The sequence below is a fragment of the Macaca mulatta genome, chromosome 5 (genome assembly GCF_049350105.2).
Source record: "Macaca mulatta isolate MMU2019108-1 chromosome 5, T2T-MMU8v2.0, whole genome shotgun sequence".
NCBI classification, from domain to species: domain Eukaryota; kingdom Metazoa; phylum Chordata; class Mammalia; order Primates; family Cercopithecidae; genus Macaca; species Macaca mulatta.
This window is the reverse complement of record NC_133410.1, coordinates 108,235,563-108,248,487: the sequence shown is the minus strand read 5'-3', so window position 1 is coordinate 108,248,487 and position 12,925 is coordinate 108,235,563. Positions and strand designations below refer to the sequence as shown.

The window sequence follows — 12,925 nt, the reverse complement described above, 5'->3', positions numbered from 1 at the left end:
CAAAAAAAAGAAAAGAACAAAGCCAACCTTTTCTCACCCAGAGAAAAGGCAATGATCAGAAGCCATGAGACAATAAAAGCCAAGAGTAGTCAGAAACCATGAATGGCAAAAGCTAAGAAAGACAATGGAGAGAAGTCAGTTCATTGCTCAGTAGCAGGAATAGCAGCTACAGAGATTAGCTGAGTCACCAGAATGGTATAGGACTGCAACAGGAATCTACAGCAGCATGAGAACACAATGGCAAGAACTGGTAATATCCCAAATGACTTTCCAGATTCATTCCAACACGGGTGAAAGGACTGGCTGTAAGACAGAAATTTGTCTTCTTTACTTTAACGTCCCATTACCTAAGATTCCCTGAGCATGTCATTTTGTCTTATGATTAGAAAGAGCCTAACTGTCCTTGCAACCACTGTGATCCATTGAAACTCAGAAGTGAGCTTGATTCTTGTCTTTTCTGATAACTCAGGTATAGTGGGGAGGGGGGAAATATCAGTTCTCAGGTATAGATATGCAAAAAATTTTGTACATCAAGATACTTTCTGATTCTGAGTAATACTCCCCCACCCACAATTCTACCCAGCATGTAGAAATTTAACTTTGTTCATTCTTCAAGCTTGATGCCAGTCTCCCCACGGCTGTTCATGGTTCTGGAATCTTATGCAGTACCAGGGTATCAAGGAGGTAACAGAAAGACCCACTGGTCGTTGACCCACTCTTCATAGTCCTGTCCATGCTCTTTCTGAATCATCCCTTCAGGTCCAGTAGCACTTAGCTGCTTCCACACCAGGTTTGCAGCATGGGCATTTTTTGCCAAGGCTGAGAATTTCATACTTTGGGGTCTCTTGCTCTCTCCCTAGCAATACTACCACAAATCTGGATCAGGGTCCTCATGTCCAAAATACAAGTTCCTCTGGTATTATCGAGTGTGTGGGATATTGTTTTATCAACTGAGCAAAGTTCTTTACTTCAGCTTTCTGCAAGTCATTTTATCTTTTCCCGCTATTTCTCTCCTTTACTGAGGCTTAGCCTTTTGAAATAAAACCAGACAGTTTTCCAGGCAAGTTCAACATCCATCCTTACAACAGACTTCCCCTTGAAGAAAGCACAGATCTGGCTAATATGAGAGGAAGGAAAGGGAAAAATAAATGAAGATAAAAGTTAAATATTTTAAAATATTTTTGTTCTCATTTTTTTTTTCTTTTTGCCTTAGATACTTGGAAGCCAAGATTGGAATTTCATGCTCAGTACCCACAGACTAAGAATATTTGCCAGTGTTACATCTCTTTTAGAATTTGTCTAGCAGCTTTTCCAGTTTTCACCGGCGGGGAAAAAGAAGTAAAAAAAGAAGGCTGAGCATGGTGGCTCACACCTGTAATCCCAGCACTTTGGGAGGCCAAGGCAGAAGGATAGCTTGAGCCCAGGAGTTTGAGACCATCTGGGCAGTAAAACAAAACCTCATCTTCACAATAAAGAAAGAAAGAAAAGGAAAAAATAATATTTATTAGTTTATTTTTCTTAAATTTTGATTTCTGTCAGTCTTGTTTCACTTCGTTACTAATGCCTACTAATATGCTTTCCTACTTATTTAAATCAGTATTGATTTTTTAAAAACTGGTAAAATTCATTGCAGCCATGTGGGAGTAGCTAGAGTTTAGTAGGTTACAGGAATAAAGACATGCTGAAGCTATCCTGCAGGACTCAAGGGGACAGAACATGATTTGAGAATTGAAAATTCCTTCTTGATGTCCAGCTGTTCTGGTAACTGGGTAGCTTCTAATGGCTCCATTGTATGCTCCACTATAATGGAGACAATTATTCTGAATCTGATTGTCCTTCCAATAAGTCACCAATACGTGTACCCTCTTCTTTTGCTCAACATAATGGCCTCTGTTGTATTAGCTTCTCCTTCTTGGCTTCTCCTGCTTGTAGGCTTCTACTAATTACATTTCTCTTTTTCTTTCAGTTTTTGCCTTTGCTAACAGTTGAACTCCTTTCAAAGAAAGGTGATATTCTTCAGTCTAGTTAGCTACAATTATCTCCGTTGAACAGTCTTCATGACCAGACAAATCATAGGTTTTTGACTGAACGATGGGTTGCTTTTCCTTGGATTAGACAACTGCTCTCATTCACATCAGTTGTGGTTAAGGTGACAGGGTCGTCTTATACAAGAAAAGAACTACACACAGAAGTAATATTCTAGAAGAAGACTATAGGGAAAATCCTTTCTAAGAGACTGTAAGCAGACAGCTATCTTAAGGCTTAGCTTATTCAGTATTGCTGTTAAAAGTAAGATGCATAAGGCAAATATTACTCTCAGGATGGTATACATATATCCTTCCTCTTTGGGAATAAAATCCCACCCCAACTCATGAAGACATTGTTTGGTCCTACGACTTCTATGAGACAATGACCAAAGTGTAAATTGGTACATTCTCACAGTCTAGGTTATTTAGTCTTAAATAAGAACTTATACAACATTGTAACCTGTGACTACAAAATGAAATTCCACTTTCTATTTGTACCTAAGTTATTATAACATAAATTGCCCAGCGGCCCCCTAAATATTCCCAACATTTCTGATGACAACTTCTAATCTCTAGATTATTTTGTAGATCCATTTGCTCAATGCCTTAGTCTGTTTAGTGTTGTTATATTTTGTTTTATTTTATTTTATCTTTTTTGGAGATAGGATCTCACTCTGTTGCCCAGGCTGGAGTGCAGTGGTATGATCATAGCTCACTATAACCTTGAATTCCTGGACTCGAGTGATCCTCTGGCCTCAGCCTTCTGAATAGGCAGGACTACAGGCACATATCACCATACCCAGCTAATTTTTAAATTTTTTTTGTAGAGGCAGGGTCTCACTATGTTGCCCAGGCTGGTGTTGAACACATGGGCTCACCCCTGCCTCCCAAAGTGCTGGGATTATAGGCATGAGCCACTGCACCTGGCTTGTTTAGTGTTGCTATAAAGGAATACTTGAGGCTGAGTATTTTATAAAGAAAAGAGGTTTATTTAGCACACAGCTCTGCTGGCTGGAACATTCAAAATTGGGCATCTGGTGAGGGCCTCAGGCTGCTTTCACTCATGGCAGAAGGCAAAGGGAAGCTGGTATGTGCAGAGACACAGTGAGAGAGGAATGAGAGAGACAGAGAGAAGAAGTGCCAGGCTCTCTTTTTTTTTTTTTTTTTTTTTTTTTTTTTAGATAGAGTCTCTCTCTGTCGCCCAGGCTGGAGTGCAGTGGCATGATCTCAGCTCACTGAAACCCCCACCTCCCGGGTTCAAGTGATTCTCCTGCCTCAGCCTCCCAAGTAGCTGGGATTATAGGCATGCACCACCACAACTGGCTAATTTTTGTACTTTTAGTAGAGATGGGGTTTCACCATATTGGCCAGGCTGGTCTTGAACTCCTGACCTCAGGTGATCTGCCCACCTTGGCCTCCCAAAGTGCTGGGATTACAGGCATAAGCCACTGCGCCCAGCAAGGCTCTCTTTAACAACCAGCTTTCAATGGAACTAAGAGAGTGAGAACTCACCACCCCCACAGTGAGGAGGTTAATCCAGTCATAAAGCATCCACCTCCATGACCCAGATATTTTCCATTAGGCCCCATCTCCAACATTGGGGATCAAATTTCAACATGAGGTTTGGGGGGACAAATATCTAAACTATAGCACCCAGCTTCCACTAGCTTGTAGATACAAATAAGTCACATTCAGTGGAATAACCCAGTAGTCACAGGCTCACAGCACCTGCATAATGCAGGACTTCAGTCTCCTTTTAAAATGTCAGTTTCTAGAGGTGATTTTAGGCATCTTCAGTGGGTGTCTCACATATGCTCACAAACACACACTTATTCAGCAACCACCCACCAGGCACCACATTTGCTTACTGGAGCTATAGTTCTTCCACCAGCACTGTGCTTCCCCAGAGGATCTAGTTCTGCTCTGTTGACATGGTAATTTCTTCTGGGTTTTGCAGTGTTCAGGGAGGCCTCTGGATCATTTGATGAGCACTGGAGGCACCAAATTCCCTATAGATGCTGCAGAGCCTGGACATCAGCTTCTGCCTCTGCTCCACCAGGCAGGGCAGTTCTCACTGGTCTCAACCACTCCTCTGCCTGTTAGTGCCTCTCTCTTTAGGCAATGCCTTCACCACTATCTCTCACCAAGCACCACCACAAAGGCACTGAAGGAAGCATGCTTCTCTTCCTCTAGGATTCAATTCTGCAGGAGGAATTCAAACCAGTGGCATCAGTGTTTTACAACCTTCAGTGAAATAGCACTTTCGATTTTTACTTACAGACCACTCTTTCTCTAGGTCCCAGACACCCACTCAGGGGACTTGTATATGATAAGAAACTGAAGGATAGCCACCAGCCTGCCTACAGAGCACTATTTTCCTCCTACGAAGGCTCTCTTACAAACTCAAGTTTATTGTTTCTGACTCAGCTTTTCTTCAACGTGATTTCTCCCAAGAGGGAAATTTTTCCTTATAAAAGTGATACCTACTGGGCCCACACTACCAGTTTGCCAGACATCCCTGTTCATGTTTGGAATTCACCTAACTTCAAATTGAGATTCCCTTCTGTGCTTGGATACTCTTTGGTACATTGTCCTTTCCCAGTTTCATCTAGTGGAAATATCTTCAAGTAATGCACAAATACATATGCTGTCTCTGCCACTGAAAGAGAACCAAGACATCCCCACAGACATTAGCAAGTGATAACATAACGATTAAAAATACTGTTGAGATGAGAAAAACAAAATCCACTTCATTTGTGTCAGAGCCAACTGCTTAGTCTAATATGTACCATTACAGACTTGCAGTTTTCAGCAACTTTACAGAAATTTCTTCAAAAATAATAAATCATTGAAATCTAGAATCTTAGAATAATTTAGAAAGCTGTCAGTAGTTCACAGAACTCAATAACAAAAGGCCGGGCGTGATGGCTCACGAGACCATCCTGGGTAACACAGTGAAACCCCATCACTACCAAAAAAAAAAAAATACAAAAAATTAACCAGGTGTGGTGGCACGCACCTGTAGTCCCAGGTGCTCAGGAGACTGAGAGAGGAGAATCACTTGAACCCGGGAGGCAGAATTGCAGTGAGCCAAGATTGCGCCACTGCACTCCAGCCTGGGTGACAGAGTGAGATTCTGTCTCAAATAAATAAATAAATAAATAAATAAAATAAAATAAAATAAAATGGAGAGTAAATGGAATGGAGGATGTGCCTGACACTGCCCATTTAGCCTTTTGCTTCCCTCTCCACTGTGCTCCATTCTTCTCCATCATGCTCTGTGCCCTGGGAAGCTTACCTGCATTGGTGGACTTGTTTATCCTCTGGATTCTAGTTGGGTTTAGCTAGCTTGGAGGTAAGAGGGTGGGGAAAGAGTGAAGTATTCGAGATATTTATTCCTTTGTACCCTTCCCCTACCATGTTTCCATGGCTCACTCACTCTCTCTGCTGAAGTCCACAAGTTCTGTCTAGAGTCCTGCTCTGTACACTTCTCTCTCTGGGTCCTGCCAGAGTTCCTTCCCCTCAGCCTTCAAACCTAGATATTCAGTTGTAACAGTCCCCCACACACCCTAAAGCCAGCCTGGGAATACTATACCATGTCCTGTTGGCTCCCTAAACTTTGCCCATGTTTGTAAATAATTCCCTTACTAAAAATCTCCTATAATTACGCAGGCTAATATGCCACCCATTTCTTGCTGTTACCTTAATACTGTTGCTGTGATTACGGGAATCATTTAACATGCCTCTACATTTTCATAATTGTGAAATCACAATGTATCTTATCAGTGATGCGTAGGTTCCATTGTGCCTCTTGGTCCCTGACCCAAAGCTGTTGTGAAATCAATGGCATATAATCATAATACATAGTCATATAATCAATGGCTTGTTAGAATTGAGGAACTATGGTATATAGTGAAAGATACTCTAGTGAAGGGCTGAAAAGGCCTATCTCAGATTCTTGTGGAAAAAAGACCATTTGAATTTTACTCTATAGGCAACCGAGAGCAATTGCTTGGCTTCTAGAATAGAGTGCCGTAATTAGGTTTGTGATATAAAAAATAATAAACTTTCAACAGTATGAAGGGTGGACTGAATATAGAGGTCTGAATACAGGAAGGCCAATTAGGCTGCTGTTGCAATAATTCAGATGAAAAGCAGTGAAGGTCCAAGTAGGGCAATTAGAGTAGAAATAAAGAGGATGAGATAGATATAGATATAACAGCCTGATGAGCCGCTACAGTTGCAAGAAAAAGTGGTTAAATCATAATAGCTCAAGTATTGGGTTTATGACCTACAGCAAATCTGAAAGGATAGGTACAGACCCACAAAGCTTCTTTCTCCTAGGCGCTAGGAACAATAGCACCATCTATGTGGAAACTAGGGAAGAGTTCTCAATCTTATACCAATAACTTTTCTTTTTTCTTTTTTGTTTTTTTTTTTTTTTTTTGAGATAGGGTCTCTCTATATCATCCAGACTGGTCTCAACCTGCTGGGCTCAAGTAATCCTCCCAACATACCAAGAACTGTGAAGGTCATAGGATAATAACAATTAAAACTGGATGATGGGATGGGCATGGTGACTCATGCCTTCAAAACCCAGCACTTTGGGAGGCTGAAGCAGAAGGCTCACTTGAGCCCAGAAGTTCAAGACCAGTTTGGGCAACATACTGAGACTCCGTCTCTATTTTTAAAAGATGGAAGAAACATAACATAAAAAATGAAACTGGATGATGGGTAAATGAGATTTATTGTTATTCCTCCAGCTTTTGTTTAATGTTTGGAGATTTTTATATTAAAAAATTTAAATAATTTTTTAAATTTTGAGAAACATCTCTCAAATACAGAAGAATTTGGACTAAATTGAAGAAAAAATAGAAAGACAAAAACATTAGAGGTTAGGAACACAGTCTGTAAGCAAGACTGAGTTCATTTCTAAATCAGAAACCAAGACCCACAAAATATTCAAGCTTCCCATAGCTTCAGCCCTCTTCCTGTCTCTCTCTTAAGCCATAGAAGGGGATAATCCTAATTCTAAAACTTATAAAGCCTTGACTGTGTACCAGGAACCATTTCATACATGTTACAAGCATTAACTCATTCAATCCTAACTGTATTCTCCTGTTACAGATAAGGAAACTGAGCCACAGAAAAGTTCAGAAGTCCAAGGGTGGCTGGGCACGGTGGCTCATACTTGTAATCCTAGCACTCTGGGAGGCCAAGGCAGGTGGATCATGAGGTCAGGAGATTGAGACCATCCTGGCCAACATGGTAAAACCCCATCTCTACTAAAAATACAAAAATTAGTTGGGTGTGGTGGTGCGTGCCTGTAATCCCAGCTACTTGGAAAGCTGAGGCATGAAAATCACTTGAACCCAGAAGGCAGAGGTTGCAGTGAGCTGAGATCACGCCACTGCACTCCAGCCTGGCGACAGAGCAAGACTGTCTCAAGAAAAGAAAAAAAAAAAAAAGAAATCCAAGGGCACACAGATGGTAAACAACAGACAAAATCAGACATTCTCGTTCCAGAAGCTGAGTTTGTACACACTGCATATCACAGAATATAGTGTAGATGTTATTACAAAGAGAATATACCCATTCCTAATATTATGGTACAGTTTACAGTTCCCAGGTAAAAAGAGAGTGGACAGTCAAACAGAATTCACCAACATTTTTTGGGTGAAAAGCAGATTTGGACGGAACTGCTCATAAATGAACCTTGGAAAAAGTCTACTATAATAAATAAGTACACAAACTAAAAGAAAGAAAACATCATGGTACTATTGGATAATAGTTCAGAAAAAATAAAGGTTTTTATATAAAAGTTTTTATATAACACACTCTATAAAGGTTTTTATATAACACATTAAGCCAAAAAAATTGCTAAACAATCCAAAGATTTAAACTTAAGATCTAAAAACATGAAACTACATAAAAAATAATTAAATACACACACACACACACTCAGTGTGCAGATGGGTAGATTAAAAATATATATATAAATAGGGCCAGGTGCAGTAGCTCACCTGTAAGTGCCTGTAACCCTAGAACTTTGGGAGGTTCACAAGGCAGGAGGATCACTTGAGCCTGGAGTTTGAGACCAACCTGGGCAACACAAGGAGATCCTAGCTCTACAAAATTTTTTTAAAAAATTAGCCAAGCACGGTGGTGCACATCTGTAGTCCTAGCAACCCAGAGGGGTGAGGTGGAAGGATCACTTGAGCCCAGGAGGCCAAGACTGCAGTGAGCCATGTTCACACCACTACACTCCAGCATGGGTGACAGAATGAGACCTTGTCTCAAAAAAAAGTATAACATGCATACTTTTATATTATAAATATTTATATATACTATAAATATATATATTTTATATGCATATATTACATATAAGATATTTTTAAAATGTTGATAATTATTCAGGATTGATAATATTTGGGATTGAGCATAGCAATGGGAACATGGTGAGCATATTCAGGGAGGTAATGAAAGACAAGAGTTGTTAAAAAATGAAAAGATTGGCCGGGCGCGGTGGCTCGAGCCTGTAATCCCAGCACTTTGGGAGGCCGAGACGGGCGGATCACGAGGTCGGGAGATCGAGACCATCCTGGCTAACATGGTGAAACCCCGTCTCTACTAAAAAATACAAAAAACTAGCCGGGCGAGGTGGCGGGCGCCTGTAGTCCCAGCTACTGGGGAGGCTGAGGCAGGAGAATGGCGGGAACCCGGGAGGCGGAGCTTGCAGTGAGCCGAGATCCGGCCACTGCACTCCAGCCTGGGCGGCAGAGCGAGACTCCGTCTCAAAAAAAAAAAGAAAAAAAAAATGAAAAGATTACATAAGTGTCTGTAAACAATTATTCTTCATTATAAGAATCAATAACAAGGATGGCATCAGTGCAAGGCTGGACAGGCAGTTGCTAGGCAGATGTACTCACAGAAATATTTTTTGTGTACTGTTGTGATGGTTTTGTGCAAGGTTGTGGTTTTTGCAGTCTTTTTTGATAGTTTTAATCAGGTATACAAGCGTGACAACCCTCCCTTTGTGGCCTTCTCTGGCTCCATATTTCAGGATTTGACACAAGTGACTCCTTTTTGATCCTGACAACTTTCATATGTCCCCCTTTTGATCAAAATCTTTTTCTACAAGCATTGCTGATCAGTTATCCCATAGTTAGGGTTTTTTTGTTTTGTTTTGTTTTTGTTTTTTCCTACCTTTAAAAAAAGTAGGCCAGGTGTGGTGGCTCACGCCTGTAATCCCAGCACTTTGAAAGGCCAAGGCAGGCAGATCACTTGAGCTCAGAAGTCCGAGACTAGCCTGGCCAACATGGTGAAATCCTGTCTCTACTAAAAATACAAAAATTAGCCGGACATGGTGATGCATGCCTGTAGTCTCAGCTACTCGGGTGGCTGAGGCAAAAGAATCGCTTGAACCCGGGAGGCAGAGGTTGCCATGAGCCAAGATTGCACCATTGCACTCCGGCCTGGGTGACAGAGTGAGACTGTCTTTAAAAAAAAAAAAAGTATAAACAGTGTCTTGATATGTTTCCCAGGCTGGAGTGTCTGTTCATAGGCTCAGTCACTGTGCACTATAGCCTTGAACTGGGCTGAAGTGATCCTCTTGCTTCAGCCTCCTGAGTAACTGGGACTGGAGGCAAATGCCATCACACCCAGCTATGGAGTTAGGTTTTGATTGTCCCTCATTACCAAGACTTATGTGTCCCAGGTTCTTGTCTAGTCCTACATTGGAGGGAGTGACTCATGACTAAGAGTGGCAAAACGTTTTTAGCAAGGGAGGTTTGGAGGAAGTGACTCTCGGGCTAAATCCGCCGGGAGTCCATTGTTAAGTTTTTGTGTGTTCCATAAGTGTTGTCTATCCTCTCAAAGTGTTGGACCGGCATTATTCTGCAAAGAGTTGTATATCTGCAGAAATGTGACAGGCAACAGGTACAAAGTTAAAAAGGAAAACACTAAGTAAAATTAGTAGTAATATGATAATCCCAGTTTGCATAATGTTTTTAAGCCATGAGCCTATGCTTAAAGGCAACCAATTGAATAAATCAAATGGCCATGGGAAATTGGATGAGACCCTGGTTTGTTTTTTGTTGCTGCTGTTGTTGTTTGTTTGTTTTTTGAGACTGAGTCTCATTCTGTTGCCCAGGCTGGAGTGCAGTGGCACAATCTTGGCTCACTGCAACCTCCGCCTCCTGGGATAAAGTGACTCTCCTGACTCAGCCTCCTGAGTAGCTGGGACTACAGGTGCATGCCATCACGCCCAGCGAATTTTTGTATTTTTAGTAGACATGGTGTTTCACCATGTTGGCTAGGCTGGTCTTGAACTCCTGAGCTCAAGTGATCCATCCGCCTCAGTCTCCCAAAGTGCTGAGATTACAGGTGCGAGCCACCGCACCCGGCCATATGAGATCTGCTGTAACCATGGCTTCTTTTCTTATTTTGTGTATTTGGGTCTCAATGTCCCCAGAAGAATTTGTCCTGGTACAGCATGTAGTGTTAGTGTTGATACAGATATCTCTGTTTAGCTAGTAGGTAGCAATCCTGTTAGTTTGCATTCCATGGCTTGGTTAAATTAAAGCAGAGAGAGCTAGTTCAAAATTATTAGCATAATATGAACAGAAAGTTGTATTAGGGATGTTGCCAAAGTTATCCATTAACTAAAGGATTTCTTAGATCAGGTTCTGTCAAGTTACATGCAATAGCTACTAATTGTGAAATTTCCATTACACCTGTCAAAGACAGAAGGTAGGCATAAGCAAAGCAAAAAATAATAGGGATAAGAGTCATTATGATGGAGAATCTTATTCCATTGTCTTGGGAAATCCCATCCACAGTATGAAACTGTCAAATTCATATCCTGGTTTCAGTGTGAATGTTTCTGGTCATGGCACTGGGTGGTCCAGTGAACTTTTGGGGAAGCCCTTACATTAGGCATGAGATTTGTCCCTTAAAAGTTATTCGGTGTTATCTTATAAGGCCTGAAAAACAGAGCAGTTCCTTTTTTTTTTTTTTTTTTGATACAGAGTCTTGCTCTGTCACCAGGCTGGAATACAGTGGCTCAATCTCGGTTCACTACAATCTCCGCCTCCTGGGTTCAAGCGATTCTCCTGCCTCAGCCTCCCAAGTAGCTAGGACTACAGGCACATGCCACCACGCCTGGCTATTTTTTGTATTTTTAGTAGAGACGGGGTTTCACCATGTTGGCCAGGAAGGTCTCGATCTCTTGACCTCATGATCCACCCGCCTCGGCCTCCCAAAGTGCTGGGATTACAGGTATGAGCCATCGCACCTGGCTAAAACAGGACAGTTCTTAAACTTAGTTGAATAGTTGTAGCCAGATATTGGTGGGAATGAGGTGAATTCAGGATCTAATCTAGTCTATAAGCAGATATCAAAAACTCAAAACACTGCACAGGGCTACAATTTTGTTTTTCAATTTAAACAGAGGTCAACCATGACACAGGGCTACAATCTAGTCACAGGTGTATTATAGCTTTTTTAAAAAACAAACAAACAACAACAAAGAAAAACACATAACTTTCTTTCCAGCCATCCCAATTTCTACTAAAAACAATCACAAAAAGACAAAATTATTTATAAAATAATTTAGTGTCATCAATATTGGTATGATCTTTTACAGAAGTGCAGCAAGAATAGTTATTTTTCACACAGAAATTTCATTTCTTTTCTTTTTTAGTTTAGTTTTGTTTTGTTTTGTTTTGTTTTGAGTCAAGGTCTCACTCTATCACCCAGGCTAGAGTGCAGTGGCATGATCTCAGCTCACTGCAGTCTCGGCCTCCCAGGCTTAAGCAATCCTACCAGCTCAGTGTCCCAAGTAGCTGGACCTACAGGCATGTGCCACCATGGCCGGCTAATTTTAGCATTTTTGTAGAGATAGGTTTCACCATGTTGTCCAGGCTGGTCCCAGACTCATGGCCTCCAGTGATACGCCAACCTCAGCCTCCCAAAGTTCTAGGATTACAGGCACGAGCCACTGCGCCTGGCAGAAATATCATATTTAAAAACTATTTGAGGCTGGGAAGCCAAACCGAAAGGGACTTCAGATTTACTTCAGTGTAAATTTTTTTTAATTTTTTTATCAATCAGATTTGTTTCCTTAAATCTCTGTCGCCCAGGCTGGGGTGCAGTGGTGCCATCTTGGCTCACTACAAGGTTCAAGCGATTCTCCTGCCTCAGCCTCCCAAGCAGCTGGGATTAGAAACACGGGCCACCATGCCCGGATAATTTTTGTATTTTTAGTAGAGATGGGGTTTCACTATGTTGGCGAGGCTGGTTTTGATCTTCTGACCTCGTGATCCGCCTGCCCCCAAAGTGCTGAGATTACAGGCGTGAGCCACCACACCTAGCCTAAATTATTTAAATATGACATCCCAGTCAAAATCTTGCTAGTAAAGCCAACATTTTCAATTGTATCCTGTTACAATCTTATTGAACTTATGCAAACTATTTTATTTAATTTATCATTTATTTGTTTATTTATTTATTTTTTGAGACAGAGTTTCACTTTGTTGCCCAGGCTGGAGTGCAATGGTTCTATCTCAGCTCACTGCAAACTCCGCCTCCCAGTTCAAGCGATTCTCCTGCCTCAGCCTCCGGAGTAGCTGGGATTGCAGAGGCCCACCACCACACCCAGCTAATTTTTGTATTTTTAGTAGAGACAGGGTTTTACCACATTGGCCAGGCTGGTCTGGAACGCCTGATGCCAGGTGATCCACTTGCTTCGGCCTCCCAAAGTGCTGGGATTACAGGCGTGAGCCACCATGGCTGGCCAAAACTATTGATTTTTAAAAATTTAAACTAAAATACAAATAGTTTCTGAATTTTTAAGGACTCAAGTAGGAAGAAAAAGTAAATTCTTCCAGTTTTATTTA

General features: G+C 41.4%; 1 non-coding gene across 1 annotated transcript; it reads left to right on the top strand.

Annotated features, from left to right (window-relative positions):
• The first annotated feature begins 1,272 nt into the window (after nucleotides 1-1,272).
• Nucleotides 1,273-1,335, top strand: LOC114678554 (U7 small nuclear RNA). The gene has a single exon (XR_003729990.1). It is a non-coding gene; the product is annotated as a U7 small nuclear RNA (small nuclear RNA).
• The last annotated feature ends 11,590 nt before the right edge of the window (nucleotides 1,336-12,925 follow it).